Source organism: Cervus elaphus, chromosome X (genome assembly GCF_910594005.1).
Source record: "Cervus elaphus chromosome X, mCerEla1.1, whole genome shotgun sequence".
Lineage (NCBI taxonomy): Eukaryota > Metazoa > Chordata > Mammalia > Artiodactyla > Cervidae > Cervus > Cervus elaphus.
In genome coordinates this window covers 88,446,947-88,467,810 of record NC_057848.1, presented here as the reverse complement: position 1 = coordinate 88,467,810, position 20,864 = coordinate 88,446,947, and positions in this window count along the sequence as shown.

The following is a 20,864-nucleotide window of genomic DNA, read 5'->3' as shown; positions in this document are numbered from 1 at the left end:
TTTCCTACTATTATTGTGTTACTGTCAATTTCCCCTTTTGTGTCTGTTAGTGTTTGTCTTATGTATTGAGGTGCCCTATGTTGGGAACATAGCAATATACAATTGTTATGTCTTCCTCTTGGATTGATCGCTTGATCATTATGTAGTGTCCTTTTTAAAATGTGAAGTCCTAGGCCCTTTCTCATACCAATTAAATGTAAAATTCTGGGGCTTAGACATCTACCTTTTTAACTAGCTCCCCAGAGAATTATTTCTGCATAAAATTTTTAGAACGAATGAGTTAGCAATGGTTTATAACACTAGCTCTCCATTAGTTATACCTAAAGAACTTTAAAAAAATACCAGTCCCTAAGCTCCACTCAATTAATAGAGACTCTGTTGTACTGGGGGCTCCCAGGTGCTGTTGTTTTTGTTCAGTAGCTCAGTCATGTCCAACTCCTTGTGACCCCATGGACTGCAACACTCCAGGCTTCCCTGTCCTTCACTGTTTCCTGGAGTTCGCTCAAACTCATGTCCATTGAATTGATGATGCCATCCAACCATCTCATTCTCTGTTGCCTCCTTCTCCTCATGCCCTCAATCTTTCCCAGCATCAGGGTCTTTTCCAATGAGTTGGCTCTTCCTATCAGGTGGCCAAAGTACTGGAGCTTCAACTTTAGTTTCATTTCTTCCAATGAATATTCGAAGTTGATTTCCTTTAGAATTGACTGGTTTGATATTGTTATCCAAGAGACGCTCAAGAATTTTCTCCAGCACCACAGTTCAAAAGCATCAGTTCTTCAATGCTCCGCCTTCTTTATGGTCCAGCCTTCACATCTGTAAATGACCACTGGAAAAAGCATAGCTTTGTCTAGACAGACCTTTGTTGGCAAAGTGATGTGGTAAAGAATCCACCTGCCAGTCCAGGAGATGCAAGAGATGTGAGATGAATCCCTGGGTCAGGAAGATCCCTTGGAGTAGGAAATGGCAACCCACTCCAGTATTCTTGCCTAGAAGAGTTCATGGATAGAGGAGCCTGGCAGGCTATATAGTCCATGGGGTTGCAAAGAGCAACTGAGCACACACACAGACACAGACACAGTCACAGACACAAACACATATACACTCTTATTGGGAATAGGCATAGGCAGATGTAAAATCTCCTAACATGTGCTTCTTTGAGGAGCCACAGTTGAAAATTACTGCTTTAATAGGTGTATTGGAGCCCTTTGATCATAATGAATCTAGGCAATGTTTACATAAATATCAGGTAGATCGACTTCTCTTTCACCTAAGAGTTTGTGCTAAAGAGAAAAAGGAAAACTAAGCCCTCAGGATATAGACTGATATAGAGAAAGTACCCTCGGGAAAATAGAACAGAGAAGACAAGCTAGAATTGCTGTTATATTCCTTTGACTCTATCCTTATTGCTCCTCTTACATCTTTTCTGTCTTCTTAAGTCTCCCTCTGTACCCCATTTATACACCATACTAATTTTATTCTCTTCAAATACATAGTTCTTCCTCTTAACATTTCCCATCCATTTCCTGTTATAAGGACATCTAAATTATTAAAGATTTTACTTCATGCAGTGTTTGCCCAAGGTGCTTTTAATGGGGGGAGGGTGGTGTGGGGGTAGGTAGGGGCAGTCATATTCATAAGGGGTAAGCTGGGTGGATTCAACCTAGGTAATCTGTTAGGAATGAGCTACAGAGTTATGTGAGTGGAAAATAAGATGTACTTCTACTGTGGGAAGTAAACAAATTAAACAGGTATATGAAATTTATCAATATGTTCATTTGTTAGTATGCCTTTGACATTGCCTTCTTAGCTTTGGAGTTGCTTGAGATCAGGCTCCCAAATCAAGGATAAGATCCTACGTCTTTAATAAAATCCACAAGAATGTAAACTTTCACATGTTCTTTGATGATGGTTTCCTTTTAAATTAAGCTATACCTGGTTTATCTCACCTTTCTTTTTCCTAAAGGTTTTACTTGTAAATAATAGGATTCATTTTTGTATATATATATATAATTTCCCCCATTTTTGCCCTCAATCTGCAGCAGTTCATTGCATTAGACCAAGAAGAAACCAGCATTCAGTTAAATGGTTCAGTTTGTATTCTACTATGTGCATAGATCTTCTTCAAGTTCCCAATCATTTTATTACATTTCGCTGTTGCTAAAGTCTCAATCACACCTACCACTGTTTTCTAACAATTTGATCCTAATCTTTGCTTGAAGACAATTCACCTAAGCAAACTCCTTACTCTGATGGAAATTTGGCTTTGGAAGATAGGAAATTTTCTTTAGCTTTTTATCTTAGTCTGGTCTCCTATACTTGGACTAATGTGTCCACTTCCTAGCAATGTTTTCAACAGCATGACTACTTGCTGGAGGTCAGACACCTTCCTTGCCCTGGTCTGAATCCAACTTTCTTTGCACTTTCTTGGAGATGAATTCATGGCAATTACTATCGGAGAAGAGGAGTGATACTTTAACCAAGGCCTAAGGTTTGTGAATTACAAGTATCTATCACACAAATTCTCCATGGATAAACATGGGATAGCCCTTGAGAAATATGTATTTTACTTTTTTTCTTATGTTTAATAAAAGTCTTGCCATTCTTCCAATTACTACTTCTTTTTACTTACTTTATCAGTTTATAGGGGGTGAAAACTAATATCAGTTCCTGCAGAAATGTTCTGTTTATTTCTCCCAAAGCTTAATTTGTAGTCCTAGTCTGTATAATGTAATGATTTGATGTCATTTACAAATACATCATGTATAAGCCTTAAAATGTGAATGGTTCATTTTCATTCATTTTTTTGAAAACCATCCATGAAAACTTGATACAATGGTGGTGAAACAAAAACTCTATGCCTTACTTCAGCTATATTCCATTAGGTGATTTAACATTACTTCTCAGGGTTTTTTGCACATTGGAATTATTGTCATGAAGATGTGTTTCTTTCCATATTAGTTAATATTTACCATTCTTGCATCTTGTGAAATAGATTTGAGGGCTTTCCTATGCTCTGATACAGGTAGAAACTGCATCTCAGTTCCAAATGAATACAAATTTTTACATGAGTGAGTCACATATCCATTATATCAAAAAGGGTATCTGCATTTGAAATATTCCCTTATGGGGATAAATCTCTGCCCTATCCCCAATAACAGGGACACAATTTTTTATAAAAGTGCATTCAGATCTCCACTGTATGACTAAGGGAAAAGATAACAAGGGCCTATACTCCCAATAAGTACAATTATACACACCTGACCTATATGGACCAGGCCTAACAATAACACCAGGGGTTTAATGGAATTAACTACAAAAAGAAATGATACATCTTATGCCTGTGCTGTGCTGTGTTTAATTGCTTAGTTGTGTCAAATTCTTTGTGACTCCATGGGCTGTAGCCCACCAGCCTCCTTTGTCCATGGGGATTCTCCAGGGAAGAATACTAGAGTGGGTTGCCATGCCCTCCTCCAGGGGATCTTTCCAACCCAGGGATCAAACCCAGGTCTCCTGCATTGCAGGTGGATTCTTTACTGTCTGAGCCACCAGGGAAGCCAACATTGTATGCCTAGTCAGGGGCAAAAATAGTATTCTTAGTGACCTGTGCTTGTTTGTCCTGAAAGTTGTGCTGCCTGAGTTTGGGTTATCATGAGTGCCTTAAAAGGCACCCTCCCTCTCCTTAATTCAGGCATAATAAAGGATCAAGCCCAGTATATGTAAAATGGGCAAATGATTGTATGTTTCATTTTGCCCCAATGAAATTTTGTGTGTGGAATTTAGAACACAAGGATTTATTGGGGATAATTCTAAAGTCAAGGTGACAGACAAGTATCTGAGAAAGTACAGAAGATTACCCTGATAACAGGATGGTTGTCTAGATAATATTTTGAAGCTTTTCTTGAAAGTGGTTAAGTGATATGTGAACCTCCTTTAGGGAGCATATATAGCACATTTCTAGTCCATGAAAGTAGTCCACATACCACTTAACCACTATGCACTTATAGCAAATAAGTCCTAGTCAAAGAGGAAGTAATAAAAAATGAAGAATATAGAAAGGGAAGCATATTTTGGAGAATTTACTTTGATTGCATGGAAAAATAGGTAATAAGTTACTTGATTGCTACTACGATATTATAGTTAAAGCTAGGTGCTTTTAATCTCACACAGAATACAAACATACACCCTCCTGGTTTTACTTTTTCATGAGTTATTTATTCTTTAATTCTCCTGAAACAAGGTGAGAACGGTTTTATAGTTATAAAACCTGCTCTCTCCTGTGTGATATTTATCATCTACAGAACCAACTACACTCAGTAGAATGAATTGGTATCCCATCTTTAAAAATGCATTGTGACTTATAAAATAAGATCAGTGAAATGTGGTTTACTGCCACTCCTAAAAGTCATAAAATGTCACTTCAATATGGCCTAAATAGTAAAGCATTTTATAATAACTTAACCCCCTTTTTCTCTTTTTAAGAACAAAAAATAATTTAGCAAGGCATCAGAGAAAAGTTTTAAAATCTGAAGGTCAGAGTTCAAATTTATATTGCTGTCTTTATTCACAGAAAGACACCTTCCTATTTATAGTTACTGCACACTCTGATTTTTCATATCCATAAACAATGAAACTCCACAGAAAATAATGTTGGTAAAAACAAACACCTCAGCATTTACTGGAATGATGTTACTTGGAGGCAAGTAAAAACCGAAAACAGAAAAAGAAGTCATATCTATGGGATATGACTAAATCACTTTATTCATGGCATACTGGAAGCTACATCAATTGATTCAACTCTGAAGGTATTTAGTAAATGACAGGATTGAAGATACCAAAGTCATAGGACACAGTCCAATTTAATCTTGGATTATATAACCCATTTCCACTAAAAAAATAAACCCTCTTTTTTCTTTGACAATTTTTTCCTATTAACTGTTATGATTCAAAGATGATGTCATTACTGCTTATAAATTATAGAGCTGAGGAGACAAATGAAGGATGTCCAATCCAATTTGGAAGATGAATATAAATCTTCCATTTCACTTTTAGTTGAAGACTCTGTTTGGGGGAATTCTGATACTGTTTTAAAGATGACTGCCCCATCCTCAATTGCTGGACACCAAGTCCATCAGTCTGCTGCTGCTTCTCTAATGTCTACACATCACCCTAATAGTTTGAAGTTATTGTCAAGAAGTTTGAGGGTACTTTTGCAATTACCCTATTTGGCATCACTGACTCAATGGACATGAGTATGAGCAAACTCCAGGAGATAGTGAAGGACAGGAAACCTGGTGTGCTGCAGTCCATGGGGTTGCAAAGAGTCAGACACAACTTAGCTACTGAACAACAACATGCTCACAATAGCTAAACTGCTTTGGGATCTTTGCTGCCATCTAATTACATGTATTTTGCCTAATGGAACTTGCCATGACAATAAATGATGCTAGTATTACTTTGAAGATCTACCTCTATTATTACATGAAGCTGGAAGAATGACCATCTCTTCTACTTCTTCCTAGCAGTGGTTAAAAGGCACTGTAAGATTCTATAGGGAAAAATAGTACCAGTCTTTCCATAGCAATTTGAATGCATGTCTGAAGAAAGGATCACCCATATGAGGTGCTCTGGGGTTTTGAGGCAAGTTTACATTGTCCTCTGGACCAGGGCAGAAAACAAAAGTGGAAAGTAGAAGCTCTTCCCCTACATACTTTCCAACTTGCTTCCCTTCACCCTTCATTCTCTCTGCCTGACAACCACACTGTGTCCTCATGTTGCTCTCTCTCCCTCACCACCATCCCTGCTTGTTGTCCTGTTTCATCCCAGGAATATTCATAATTCCTATCCCCTACAATATATAGAGAATTCCACATTCTTTTAGCAGGAGCCTTACTTCTTAAAAAGTTGATACTATCTGAATGGGCCTATCCTAATCATAGGCACTCTTAAAAGCTGAGAACTTTTCACCTTGCTTATAGTTTCCTTTGTTGTGCAAAAGCTTTTAAGTTTAACTAGGGTGAGATGGATGAAACTGGAGCCCATTATACAGAGTGAAGTAAGCCAGAAAGATAAAGACCAATACAGTATACTAACGCATATATATGGAATTTAGAAAGATGGTAATGATAACCCTATATGCAAAAGAGAAAAAGAGACACAGATGTACAGAACAGAATTTTGGACTCTGTGGGAGAAGGCGAGGGTGGGATATTTCGAGAGAACAGCATCAAAACATGTATATTATCTAAGGTGAAACAGATCACCAGTCCAGGCTGGATGCATGAGACAAGTGCTCGGGCCTGGTGCACTGGGAAGACCCAGAGGAATCGGGTGGAGAGGGAGGTGGGAGGGGGGATCGGGATGGGGAATACATGTAAATCCATGGCTGATTCATGTCAATGTATGACAAAAGCCACTACAATACTGTAAAGTAATTAGCCTCCAACTAATAAAAATAAATGAAAAAAATTTAAAAAATAAAAATTAAAAAAAAAAAAGCTGAGAACTTTCTCCAGCTGACAGCAGGAGAGTAAGAGAAAAGTATGTGGACTTTGAACCAGGAGAAGGACTTGGCCATTGTTGGGTTCAAGATCGAAGGGGTTATGGAGAAGAAACGTGAACTTTCAGGCACTAACAGAGGATCCCAATTGACAACTGGAAAGAGAATGGGGACCTCAGTCCTACAACTGAAGGAAAATGAATGTGACCAACAACTTGGAAAAACCCTGGAAGTAGACTTTTCCCCAGAACATCCAGATAAGAACTCAACCCAGCAGACACTTGGATTTTAGTCTTGTGAGGCCCTCAGCAGAGAATAGGTTGAGCTTTGCTGAACTTCTGACCTATAGAACTATGAGCTAATAAATTTGTGTGCTGCTTTCAATTATAATGGAGAAGGAAATGGCAACCCACCCCAGTATTCTTGCCTGGAGAATCCCATGGATGGAGAAGCCTGGTGGGCTACAGTTTACGGGGTCGCAAAGAGTCGGACACGACTGAGCGACTTCACTTACTTACTTCAACTATAATATTTATGATATTTTTAATGTAGCAATACAACACTAATACAATGGGTAAATTAGATAAATGCATCTTCACTAAATATGCTACCTGGTTAATGTGTGATCTCTCTAAGAAACAGAATGTCTAAAAACACTTAAAATTCATATGTTGCAAAGATACATTAATCAAACTCAAAAGTAAAGTGTTAGGAATGGCATTATGAATATAATAAAAGTAAAATTTAGAGCAAAATGTATTAAAGGAGATAAGGAGGGTCATTTTCTAGTGATATGAGCTATAATCAATAATGAAGATATGACATTATTAAAATGTATATGCCTAAAGCAAATCCCTAAAGAATGAGCCTAAGCATGTGAATTAGAAACTTTACATAGGGATTAGACTTCAAATCACATCACATAAACATCTATCTCTTCTACATTTGAATAAGGTCAGTCTTGCCTAGATGCAAATTGGGGAGACAACTCATGATTAGAAAATGAATCAGCACTGAGAAGAGAATGACTACTTGTAAATCAACATGCCCAAGACTGTGGTAACAGACATGCCACAGTTAATTTACAATGCATTTCAAATTATTTGCACAGCTCACCTAAAATAGCAGAGGCTAGCCAGAATCCCATGAAAGAATCTTTCTTCACATCTGGAGCCTGCAGAGTATCAAGTACTATTGATTTCACTGGCAGAAAATCTCATAGCTCTTTGGAAGTGATATGCAGCCTTGCCTAACTCCAACAATTCGCAGATCAGCAAAAATAAAAGCAAAATGTAAGAACCATACAAAGAGAAATTGACCTGAAACTTAATGAGATAGTTTGGGATAGTAGAAAGAATATTCTAGCTCTTATATCTGTGTAACCTTAATCATACTATATCACTTCCCTAATCCTGGTTTCCCCATCAGTGAAATAAAAGGAAGCTGAAGTAGATAATATAAAAGTGTTCTCTTCACTCTGATACTTTTTTTTTTTTTATGATCCTTATGTTACAGTTACTTTATTTCCTATCTTGATTTTTTAATGTTTTGTTTTATATTGGAGTATAATTGATTAACAATGTTTGGAAGGACAGTAGACCTTAGAATCCACTGCCCGTCAAATGTTCCAGAAATTTTTTTCCCCCACAGATACTCATTCTGATGGATGGGTGGTTGAGAATCCATCTGATAAATCTTCCCACTTGGCTACATATCATCTTAACATCTTAACATGGCGTTCAATTTTTTCACAATGCCCCAACCTATATTCACAGCCTCTTTTATCGCCATTGTTGCACCAAACTATTTGCTGTTTCCTAAACATATAGACTACGTTTTTTCCAGTAGTCATGTATGAACGTGAGAGTTAGACTATAATTTAAGCTTAGCGCCGAAGAATTGATGCTTTTGAACTGTGGTGTTGGAGAAGACTCTTGAGAGTCCCTTGGACTGCAAGGAGATCCAACCAGTCCATCCTAATGGAAATCAGTCCTGGATATTCATTTGAAGGATTGATGTTGAAGCTGAAACTCCAATACTTCGGCCACCTGATGCGAAGAGCTGACTCATTGGAAAAGACCCTGATGCTGGGAAAGATTGAGGGCAGGAGGAGAAGGGGACAACAGAGGATGGGATGGTTGGATGGCATCACTGACTCAATGGACATGGGTTTGGGTGGACTCCAGGAGTTGGTGATGGACAGGGAGGCCTGGCGTGCTGTGATTCATGGGGTCACAAAGAGTCAGACACGACTGAGCAACTGAACTGAACTGAACTGAAACATATTCCTTGCCTCTTTGCCTTTACTCAAGCCCTGATTCAAAATCCAATTCATTATCTGTAAAAAGACATCCCTCAATTTCTAAGTTAAATGTCAACTCCTTTATGAAACCTTTGCCAACTCATAATAGAGAACTACTCAGGAGCCTCCTAAAGTTAAAATTCAGGGTCACATTCCTGCCCTGCATAGGATTTTCAAAGTCCTTTTTATAAATGAAACATTTATTCATTTATTTATTTGTCAGGTCCCAGGGCACAGGTGAAACAGCAACTGTTGGTGGTCATTAGCCCACAGATTCACTTGTTTGGCCAATACATTATTTTCTTAAGGATCTGAATTTGACTGCCTTCAAACATACATTTCACTCCCCAGGTTGTCATCGGCCCCATCACTCAACAATGGTCTTGCACTATGCTTCTCATATACATGCTCTGCCAGTATCCCATTTTATTTTATTTTTTAAGGCTGCCACCAGCCACAGTATTTCTTGGATCTTTAACCCCCCAGTCTAACTGTGGAGTACAATGCAGTTTCCATAATCAGAAATGCATGTTCAGAGCCCCCTGTTAAAATTATTTTCACTACTGTTTACAATAGGAAAATAAGGAGTAACAAATTAAAAGACATAGATTAACCAGTTCCTCCTCCAAAGCACATTCTCTTCTCAAATCTTCTGAAGCTTTATTATTTACTGCCTTCCTAGGGAGAGGAGAAGTGCTGTTTAAACTTGTCTACTTCTTCTGATACAAGATTTATTTTAAATGGCATTTTTGTTAGAGAAACAACCTACCATCTTCTAGTTTATTATCCTTATACACAAAAAAGAAAACTACATAATAAAGGTAACTGCTAAAATGACTATAAAATTTTTGTTTCCTTTTGAACTAAAACTAAATGAAACTGCATGTCATTCAATTTTTAAGTACTCAGATTCAGGATTTGTTCCATTAAAACTTTGACCTACAATCCTTTATTTCTATTTTCTTTTGGAGATTCACTCTCATTCTGCCAGGGCTTCAGGATTGCACAGCCAGTGGTAATGACCTAAGAATGCTTTAAGTTCCTTTTCTACTGTTCCCCAAAAGATGTAATATGTCACATTAAATAAATTTCACTAACAGAGTAGCATCTTTTTCTGCTCAAAGGAAATTAACCTAGTACAGATGAAGAAGAGAAGTATTTGAATTTCAGCAAATATTTCATGCCACACTTCTTTAAGAGATTATATCTCTGTTTTGTTTCTGTTTTGTATGCTGCTTTTTATTGGTGACTTTCCGCTAGCATTTTTTAAGAAGCAAAGATATATGTTTGCTGAGCTCACTCTAGTCCCCAGGCAGTCAGTGTTTCTCCCACCACCAAATGCAGAAAAATACTTGTCTTTCACTGAGCAGAGCTGCATGTAATTAAAATTTGGCAAAGGCAGAGCAGGTGTCACAAGGATCTGCTAAACTTAACACTATTGTGAATTGAAGCTAGTTAAATAAAAATTTTAGCAGGATACTTTCTTTTTTTATTATACTGCAAGTTGAGGTGACATGGAGATGATCCCTTAGATCCTCAAGAGGACTTCCGTATCTAAGGAGGCCACAAAGCTCTCCATCCTAGGTACACCGAGTTATTCATGCACATGTGTAGTTAATTCTAGAAAAGTGTGACAGGGCCAGCCTGGCACCCTCTCATTTCCCCATTACCAGTATTCATTGCATCCTCTCTCCTTCTATACATTCCAAGTCCCTATGTTAGATGATGTTTCTATCGATTTAGCTAGGATTTTATTGGAAGCAAGTTAAGTCATGAGCCCTCTGATGGAATAATTGCATTAAAATAGCTAAAGCCTTCAGTGTGGTAGACTCTAGGGATATCTTAAGGGTGGATTATTTATTTGAGGGCAGTATCCCCTTAAAGCCCATTCCTAGTCTAGTTACTCCTAAGTCCAATTCCTATTGTCTAAGGAAATGTATTAGGGGAAAAAAAAGTCTTCATTTGAGACTGATGCCATATTCAAAATTTGACTTTTTGTTTTGGTTTGTTTCTTATAAGGCATGTCACAATGTTCCATAGTTCCTACTTAGAACCTAAGGTAACCCCTTTTATCTCAAAAACTAAACAGGCTTAACATAGCTAATATACAGAGGGTTTCCAGTAGACTTCTTCTAGCATAAGAGTTTTTATTAAAATTTTGAAATTGGTCATACATTCACACATTAAACCATTGACCACTGCTTCAAATCCATTCTAGTCAAATTCTATATATCTCAGTTTGCGTAGACTGAAAATGGTTTGTTTGGTTTTTATTCTTTTTTTTTTTTTTTTTTTTTTTTTTAATTTTTTTTTAGTTGGAGGCTAATTACTTCACAACATTTCAGTGGGTTTTGTCATACATTGATATGAATCAGCCATAGATTTACACTTATTCCCCATCCCGATCCCCCCTCCCACCTCCCTCTTCACCCGACTCCTCTGGGTCTTCCCAGTGCACCAGGCCCGAGCACTTGTCTCATGCATCCCACCTGGGCTGGTGATCTGTTTCACCATAGATAGTATACATGCTGTTCTTTTGAAACATCCCACCCTCACATTCTCCCACAGAGTTCAAAAGTCTGTTCTGTATTTCTGTGTCTCTTTTTCTGTTTTGCATATAGGGTTATCATTACCATCTTTCTAAATTCCATATATATGTGTTAGTATGCTGTAATGTTCTTTATCTTTCTGGCTTACTTCACTCTGTATAATGGGCTCCAGTTTCATCCATCTCATTAGGACTGATTCAAATGAATTCTTTTTGACAGCTGAGTAATATTCCATGGTGTATATGTACCACAGCTTCCTTATCCATTCATCTGCTGATGGGCATCTAGGTTGCTTCCATGTCCTGGCTATTATAAACAGTGCTGCAATGAACATTGGGGTGCACGTGTCTCTTTCAGATCTGGTTTCCTCAGTGTGTATGCCCAAAAGTGGGATTGCTGGGTCATATGGCAGTTCTATTTCCAGTTTTTTAAGGAATCTCCACATTGTTTTCCATAGTGGCTGTACTAGTTTGCATTCCCACCAACAGTGTAAGAGGGTTCCCTTTTCTCCACACCCTCTCCAGCATTTATTGCTTGTAGTCTTTTGGATAGCAGCCATCCTGACTGGCGTGTAATGGTACCTCATTGTGGTTTTGATTTGCATTTCTCTAATAATGAGTGATGTTGAGCACCTTTTCATGTGTTTGTTAGCCATCTGTATGTCTTCTTTGGAGAAATGTCTGTTTAGTTCTTTGGCCCATTTTTTGATTGGGTCATTTATTTTTCTGGAATTGAGCTTCAGGAGTTGCTTGTATATTTTTGAGATTAATCCTTTGTCTGTTTCTTCATTTGCTATTATTTTCTCCCAATCTGAGGGCTGTCTTTTCACCTTACTTATAGTTTCCTTTGTAGTGCAAAAGCTTTTAAGTTTCATTAGATCCCATTTGTTTAGTTTTGCTTTTATTTCCAATATTCTGGGAGGTGGGTCATAGAGGATCTTGCTGTGATTTATGTCAGAGAGTGTTTTGCCTATGTTCTCCTCTAGGAGTTTTATAGTTTCTGGTCTTACATTTAGATCTTTAATCCATTTTGAGTTTATTTTTGTGTATGGTGTTAGAAAGTGTTCTAGTTTCATTCTTTTACAAGTGGTTGACCAGTTTTCCCAGCACCACTTGTCAAAGAGGTTGTCTTTTTTCCATTGTATATCCTTGCCTCCTTTGTCAAAGATAAGGTGTCCATAGGTTCGTGGATTTATCTCTGGGCTTTCTATTCTGTTCCATTGATCTATATTTCTGTCTTTGTGCCAGTACCATACTGTCTTGATGACTGTGGCTTTGTAGTAGAGTCTGAAGTCAGGCAGGTTGATTCCTCCAGTTCCATTCTTCTTTCTCAAGATTACTTTGGCTATTCGAGGTTTTTTGTATTTCCATACAAATTGTGAAATTCTTTGGTCTAGTTCTGTGAAAAATACCGTTGGTAGCTTGATAGGGATTGCATTGAATCTATAGATTGCTTTGGGTAGAATAGCCATTTTGACAATATTGATTCTTCCAATCCATGAACACGGTATGTTTCTCCATCTGTTTGTGTCCTCTTTGATTTCTTTCATCAGTGTTTTATAGTTTTCTATGTATAGGTCTTTTGTTTCTTTAGGTAGATATACTCCTAAGTATTTTATTCTTTTTGTTGCAATGGTGAATGGTATTGTTTCCTTAATTTCTCTTTCTGTTTTTTCATTGTTAGTATATAGGAATGCAAGGGATTTCTGTGTGTTAATTTTATATCCTGCAACTTTACTATATTCATTGATTAGTTCTAGTAATTTTCTGGTAGAGTCTTTAGGGTTTTCCATGTAGAGGATCATGTCATCTGCAAACAGTGAGAGTTTCACTTCTTCTTTTCCTATCTGGATTCCTTTTACTTCTTTTTCTGCTCTGATTGCTGTGGCCAAAACTTCCAACACTATGTTGAACAGTAGTGGTGACAGTGGGCACCCTTGTCTTGTTCCTGATTTCAGGGGGAATGCTTTCAATTTTTCACCATTGAGGGTGATGCTTGCTGTGGGTTTGTCATATATGGCTTTTATAATGTTGAGGTATGTTCCTTCTATTCCTGCTTTTTGGAGAGTTTTAATCATAAATGAGTGTTGAATTTTGTCAAAGGGTTTCTCTGCATCTATTGAGATAATCATATGGTTTTTATCTTTCAATTTGTTAATGTGGTGTATTACGTTGATTGATTTGCGGATATTGAAGAATCCTTGCATTCCTGGGATAAAGCCCACTTGGTCGTGGTGTATGATTTTTTTAATATGTTGTTGGATTCTGTTTGCTAGAATTTTGTTAAGGATTTTTGCATCTATGTTCATCAGTGATATTGGCCTGTAGTTTTCTTTTTTTGTGGCATCTTTGTCTGGTTTTGGAATTAGGGTGATGGTGGCCTCATAGAATGAGTTTGGAAGTTTACCTTCTTCTGCAATTTTCTGGAAGAGTTTGAGTAAGGTAGGTGTTAGCTCTTCTCTAAATTTTTGGTAGAATTCAGCTGTGAAGCCATCTGGTCCTGGGCTTTTGTTTGCTGGAAGATTTTTGATTACACTTTCGATTTCCTTGCCTGTGATGGGTCTGTTAAGATCTTCTATTTCTTCCTGGTTCAGTTTTGGAAAGTTATACTTTTCTAAGAATTTGTCCATTTCATCCAAGTTGTCCATTTTATTGGCATAGAGCTGCTGGTAGTAGTCTCTTATGATCCTTTGTATTTCAGTGTTGTCTGTTGTGATCTCTCCATTTTCATTTCTAATTTTGTTAATTTGGTTCTTCTCTCTTTGCTTCTTAATGAGTCTTGCTAATGGTTTGTCAGTTTTGTTTATTTTTTCAAAAAACAAGCTTTTAGCTTTGTTGATTTTTGCTATGGTCTCTTTAGTTTCTTTTGCATTTATTTCTGCCCTGATTTTTAAGATTTCTTTCCTTCTGCTAACCCTGGGGTTCTTCATTTCTTCCTTCTCTAATTGCTTTAGGTGTAGAGTTAGGTTATTTATTTGGCTTTTTTCTTGTTTCTTGATGTAAGCCTGTAATGCTATGAACTTTCCCCTTAGCACTGCTTTTACAGTGTCCCATAGGTTTTGGGTTGTTGTGTTTTCATTTTCATTCATTTCTATACATATTTTGATTTCTTTTTTGATTTCTTCTATGATTTGTTGGTTATTCAGAAGTGTGTTATTTAGCCTCCATGTGTTTGAATTTTTAACAATTTTTTTCCTGTAATTGAGATCTAATCTTACTGCACTGTGGTCAGAAAAGATGACTGGAATGATTTCAATTTTTTTGAATTTTCCAAGACCAGATTTATGGCCCAGGATGTGATCTATTCTGGAGAAGGTTCCGTGTGCACTTGAGAAAAAGGTGAAGTTGATTGTTTTGGGGTGAAATGTCCTATAGATATCAATTAGGTCTAGCTGGTCCATTGTGTCATTTAAAGTTTGTGTTTCCTTGTTAATTTTCTGTGTAGTTGATCTATCCATAGTTGTGAGTGGGGTATTAAAGTCTCCCACTATTATTGTGTTACTATTAATTTCCTCTTTCATACTCGTTAGTGTTTGCCGTACATATTGCGGTGCTCCTATGTTGGGTGCATATATATTTATAATTGTTATATCTTCTTCTTGGATTGATCCTTTGATCATTATGTAGTGTCCTTCTTTGTCTCTTTTCACAGCTTTTATTTGAAAGTCTATTTTATCTGATATGAGTATTGCGACTCCTGCTTTCTTTTGGTCTCCGTTTGCATGAAATATTTTTTTCCAGCCCTTCACTTTCAGTCTGTATGTGTCTCTTGTTTTGAGGTGGGTCTCTTGTAGACAGCATATATAGGGGTCTTGTTTTTGTATCCATTCAGCCAATCTTTGTCTTTTGGTTGGGGCATTCAACCCATTTACATTTAAGGTAATTATTGATAGGTGTGGTCCCGTTGCCATTTACTTTGTTGTTTTGGGTTCACGTTTATACAACCTTTCTGCATTTCCTGTCTAGAGAAGATCCTTTAGCATTTGTTGAAGAGCTGGTTTGGTGGTGCTGAATTCTCTCAGCTTTTGCTTATCTGTAAAGCTTTTGAGTTCTCCTTCATATCTGAATGAGATCCTTGCTGGATACAGTAATCTAGGTTGTAGGTTATTCTCTTTCATTACTTTCAGGACGTCCTGCCATTCCCTTCTGGCCTGGAGGGTTTCTATTGATAGATCAGCTGTTATCCTTATGGGAATCCCTTTGTGTGTTATTTGTTGTTTTTCCCTTGCTGCTTTTAATATTTGTTCTTTGTGTTTGATCTTTGTTAGTTTGATTAATATGTGTCTTGGGGTGTTTCGCCTTGGGTTTATCCTGTTTGGAACTCTCTGGGTTTCTTGGACTTGGGTGGCTATTTCCTTCCCCATTTTAGGGAAGTTTTCAGCTATTATCTCCTCGAGTATTTTCTCATGGCCTTTCTTTTTGTCTTCTTCTTCTGGAACTCCTATGATTCGGATGTTGGGGCGTTTCACATTGTCCCAGAGGTCCCTGAGGTTGTCCTCATTTCTTTTGATCCTTTTTTCTTTTTTCCTCTCTGCTTCATTTATTTCCACCATTTTATCTTCTATCTCACTTATCCTATCTTCTGCCTCCGTTATTCTACTCTTGGTTCCCTCCAAAGTGTTTTTGATCTCATTCATTGCATTATTCATTTTTAATTGACTCTTTTTTATTTCTTCTAGGTCTTTATTAAACAATTCTTGTATCTTTTCAATCTTTGTTTCCAAGCTATTTATCTGTAACTCCATTTTGTTTTCAAGATTTTGGATCATTTTTATTATCATTATTCTAAATTCTTTTTCAGGTAGATTCCCTATCTCCTCCTCTTTTGTTTGACTTGGTGGGCATTTTTCTTGTTCCTTTACCTGTTGGGTATTTCTTTGCCTTTTGATCTTGTTTAGATTGTTGTGTCTGGAGTGGACTTTCTGTATTCTGGAGGTCTGTGGTTCCTTTTTATTGTGGAGGATTTACCCAGTGGGTGGGGTTGGACGTTTGGCTTGTCAAGGTTTCCTGGTTAGGGAAGCTTGCGTCAGTGTACTGGTGCGTGGAACTTGATTTCTTCTCTTTGGAGAGCAATGGAGTGCCCAGTAATGAGTTTTGAGTTGGGTCTATGTGTTAGGTGTGACCTTGGGTAGCCTGTATGTTGACATTCAGGGCTATGTTCCTGTGTTGCTGGAGAATTTGCGTGGTATGTCTTGCTCTAAAACTTATTGGCTCTTGGGTGGTGGTTGGTTTCAGTGTAGGTATGGAGGCTTTTGGACGGTCACTTATCACTTAAAGTTCCATGTAGTCAGGAGTTTTCTGGTGTTCTCAGGTTTTGGGCTTAAGTTTCCTGCCTCTGGATTTCAGTTTTATTCTTCCTGTAGTCTCAGGACTTCTCCAACTATACAGCTCTGATAATTAAACTTCTAGGTTAATGGCGAAAAGATTCTCCCCCGTTAGGGACACCCAGAGAGGTTCACAGAGTTACATGAACAGGAGAAAAGGGAGGAGGGAGATAGAGATGAGTAGGAGGAGAAAAAGGGGGACTCAAGAGGAGAGAGACAGATCTACGCAGCTGTCTGTTCCCAGAGTGTTCTCGTATCTCAGACACCTACAAGGATTCACAGAATTGGATGGGGAAGAGAAGGGGAAAAGAGGAAATAGAGGTGTTCTGAGGTAGAAAACAGAGAGTCAAGATTGGGAGGGAATAATATTCGGTTTTAAGATAGGGCTTCTCTTTTTTTTTTTTGTAAGGTTATAGTGTAGTGAAGATGAAAATGAAGAGTAGTAGAGGAGTACTAGAGGACTTTAAAAGAAATAAGAGAAAAAGAAAAATAGAAAATAGAAGAGAAAAAGGAAAGAAAAAAAAAAGAAGAAAAAGGAGAAGAAAAAAAAAGAAAAAGAAAAAAAGAAAGAAAGAAAAAAACAATTTTTTTTTCCCCTAATTAAAAAAATCGTAAAAATCTATGAAAATGAAAGTTAAGGAGTAATGGGGGAGTAATAGGGAATTTTAAAGGAAAATAAAAGAGAAAAAATAAAAAAGAAAAATATAAAAAGAAAAAAAATTTTTTTTTTTCCTTACTTAGAAAAAACAGAAAAATAAAAAAAAAGTAAAAATATGTCTAGGAATTTCTCTGGAGCTGTTGCGGTCAGTGTGGGTTCGGCTCAGTTTCAGATAGCTCCTCGTTCCAGCTTGCACTTCTCGATATCTACAGGGCCCTTCCGGTGAAGTCGGTGTTTTCTTCAGGGATTTTAATCTGTTGCACCAGTCCCTTCTGAAGCGGTTCCCTTTGTTTATTTGGCTTCTGTTTGCCGGTCTCTTCAGAGGCTCATTTCCGCCCTGACACAGGCGGCCGGAGGCGGACTCTTATTCAGGTAGCTAGTTCCGTTGCGCTGCTGGGAGGGGCTGACGCTGCGGGGCGGGGCTGACGCTGCGGGGAGGGGCTGGCCCTGCGGGGGCGGGGCTGACGCTGCGGGGAGGGGCTGGCCCTGCGGGGGCGGGCTGGCGCTGCCGGAAGGGGCTGACGCTGCTTTCTCCGTCTGCGCTGCTCAGGCTCCCGGCTGTTCTATATGGAGCACGCCCCGCGCTGCGCGAGGTTCCAGCCCTCGGGTGTTACACAAAAGCGCGGAAGGAAAAGCTGCGCCTGCTCTCTGTGCCTTCCCCGTCAGAGCGGTCCAGGCAGCCAGGGGCTTGGTGGGCGCGCTATCCCCAGGTGTGGCGCACCCACTCCCTTCCGCGGACCCAGTCTCAGTTTCCGCTGGCGCCAGGCGGGTGCGCGCGCCTTCCGCCCTCCGCGTCCCCAGCCCCAGTCCCCGCCCCGCGCCGGTCGGGTGCCTGCGCCCTGTGTCTCGCCGCGACCTTCCCCTCCCCCCTGCCTCCTGCCTCCGGCGGGGCTGGGCCGGTCCGCAGCCTGGGAGCTCTTCTCGGGACTTTCCCCGTCCCTTTGTTCTGCGAACGGCCGGCAGTGTGTTCCGGCCGGTCAATTTTCTCTCTCTCCTTTGGTCTCCCACAGTTCAAGTTGGCACCTCACAGAAGCTCCCCCCGATTGTCCTCAGGGCACTCAGGCCCGGACCCTAGCCCAAGCAAGGCCGCCTAAGACTCCCTTCCCGGGACGGGTCTCCGTCCTTAGCTCTTTTGTCTCACTTTTTATCTTTTATATTTTGTCCTACCTCCTTTCGAAGACAATGGTCTGCTTTTCTGGGCGCCTGATGACCTCAGCTAGCGATCAGAAGTTGTTTTGTGAAGTTTGCTCTGCATTCGGTTATTCTTTTGATGAATTTGTAGGAGAGAAAGTGGTCTCCCGGTCCTACTCCTCCGCCATCTTGGCTCCTCCCCCCTGGTTTTTATTCTTGGCAAACAAAGCCTTATGTGAAAATCACATAAGTATTATTTTAATTATTCCATATCAAGAAATGGCAAAATCAACCAGTAGGACTACTCAAAAGCTTCTGCACAGCAAAAGAAACAACACAATGAAAAGATAATCTACAGAATGGTAAAAAAAAAAAAAAAAAACATATCTCAGAAAAGGAGTTAATATTAAAAAATATAGAATGAACTCAAACAACTTAATAAAAATGCAAGCAATCCAATTAAAATGGGCAGAAGGACTAGTTTTTTTTCCCAAAGAGGGACATCAAAATGGCCAAAAGGCACATGAAAAGATGCTAATCATCGGGAAAATGCAAATCAAAACCACAGTGAGATGTCATCTCACACCTGTTAGAATGGCTCTTATGGAGAAGACAAGACAAAAAGTATTGTTGAGGATGTGGTGAAAAGGGAACCCTTATACATCGTCGGTGGGAATATAAATTGGTCCAACCCTTATGGAAAACAGTATGGAGGTTCTTCAAAAAATTGAAAAATGTCTCTATTTTCCTCTCCTTCCTTAGTAACTGAATCAACAGTTATCACTATACACAAAATCATGTTGAATCAGTAAAAGTTAATTTGAAGTACCACGTGACTATGTATCATGAAACTAGTCATCTCTGTCATGGCTTTAATTACAAAAAGAAGTTACCATATTCATATTTTAACTCATTTTTTCATATTTTTACTTACTGACTTCCTAGGGAATGCATTTCATCAAAAAGAAAAGGCATATTTCTATTCAAAAAGTTAAGAAATATCCAGAAAAAAATACAAACAATTATTCTAATTATGAAACAGCATAAAAGGGCAGTGGATGGTTGCATTTCTGGCTGGAAATAATGACTGAAAATTTTATTTATTTATTTTGACTGAACAATTTAAAATGATAAACATGTCAAATATACTCTTAAATTGCACCTAACATAAAAAGTTTCACTCTAGCTATTTGCCATGCTTTTGTTGATCTCTACCAATTGTATTAAATGACTTCATAAAATTAAATCATTCATGCAAAAAATATCATGCACACTTACACTTAAGAATCACATTATATGTGTTGAAGCTATAATTCATTTTTCCCTTAACATTTAGTATCATCACTTTGCATCAGTAACCTAGTAAGTACTTTTTGGGTTCTATTTTCACCAAAAGGAGTAATTACTTATAACTTTGAGAACTATTAGAGAATATATTCTGGAAGGCCAAGCATAATTGCTACTTGTGTTAAAGAGAATCACCAAGGTGGGAATGCAAATCAGTGTAGTCACTATGGGAAAAAAGTATGGTGGTTCTTCAAAAAACTAAACATTGAGTTGCCATATGATCCAGCAATCCTACCTCTGGGCATATATCCAGACAAAACTATAATTTGAAAAGATACATGCACCCCTAAGAACATATCTTAGCAGCACTATTCACAATAACCAAGACATGGAAACAATCTAAATGTTCATTAACAGATGAACAGATAAAGAAGATGTGGTGTATATATACAATGAAATACTACTCAGCCATAAAAAAGAATGAAGTAATGTCACTTGCAGTGACATGGTTGGATTGATGAGATTATCATACTAAATGAAGTAAGTCAAACAGAGAAAGGCAAATATGATGTAACATCTATGTGGAATCTCAAATGCAACACAAATGAACATATCTATGAAACAGAAATAGATTCAGAGATATAGGGAACAGACTTGTGGTTGCTAAGGAAGGGGGAGTCAGGGAAGGAAGGATTTGGAGTTTGAGGTTAGCAGATACAAATGATTATATATAGAGTGGATAAATAAAAAGATCCTATTGTATAGCACACAGAACTATATTCAATAGCCTGTGATAAACCATAATCAAAAAGAATATATACATATATGAACCACTTTGATGTACAGCAGAAATTAACACAACATTGTAAGCATTAACAAAATTTTTAAAAAGAGAGAAATGCCAAGGTAATAGCAAGGGATGTTACACAAAGTTCTAAAAACATTTAGTTCACTTTTAAAATACTGAACATTGCCTTCCTTTCTTGTAGATCAATATAAGTGACTAGGTCATTTTAATTATAGTTTAAATATTAAGGTTGAAGTGCAACTATGTTGTTCCACGGCTTTTTAAGCCAATAATATTTTCTGCTATTTTCTACTCAACCTGCAAGACC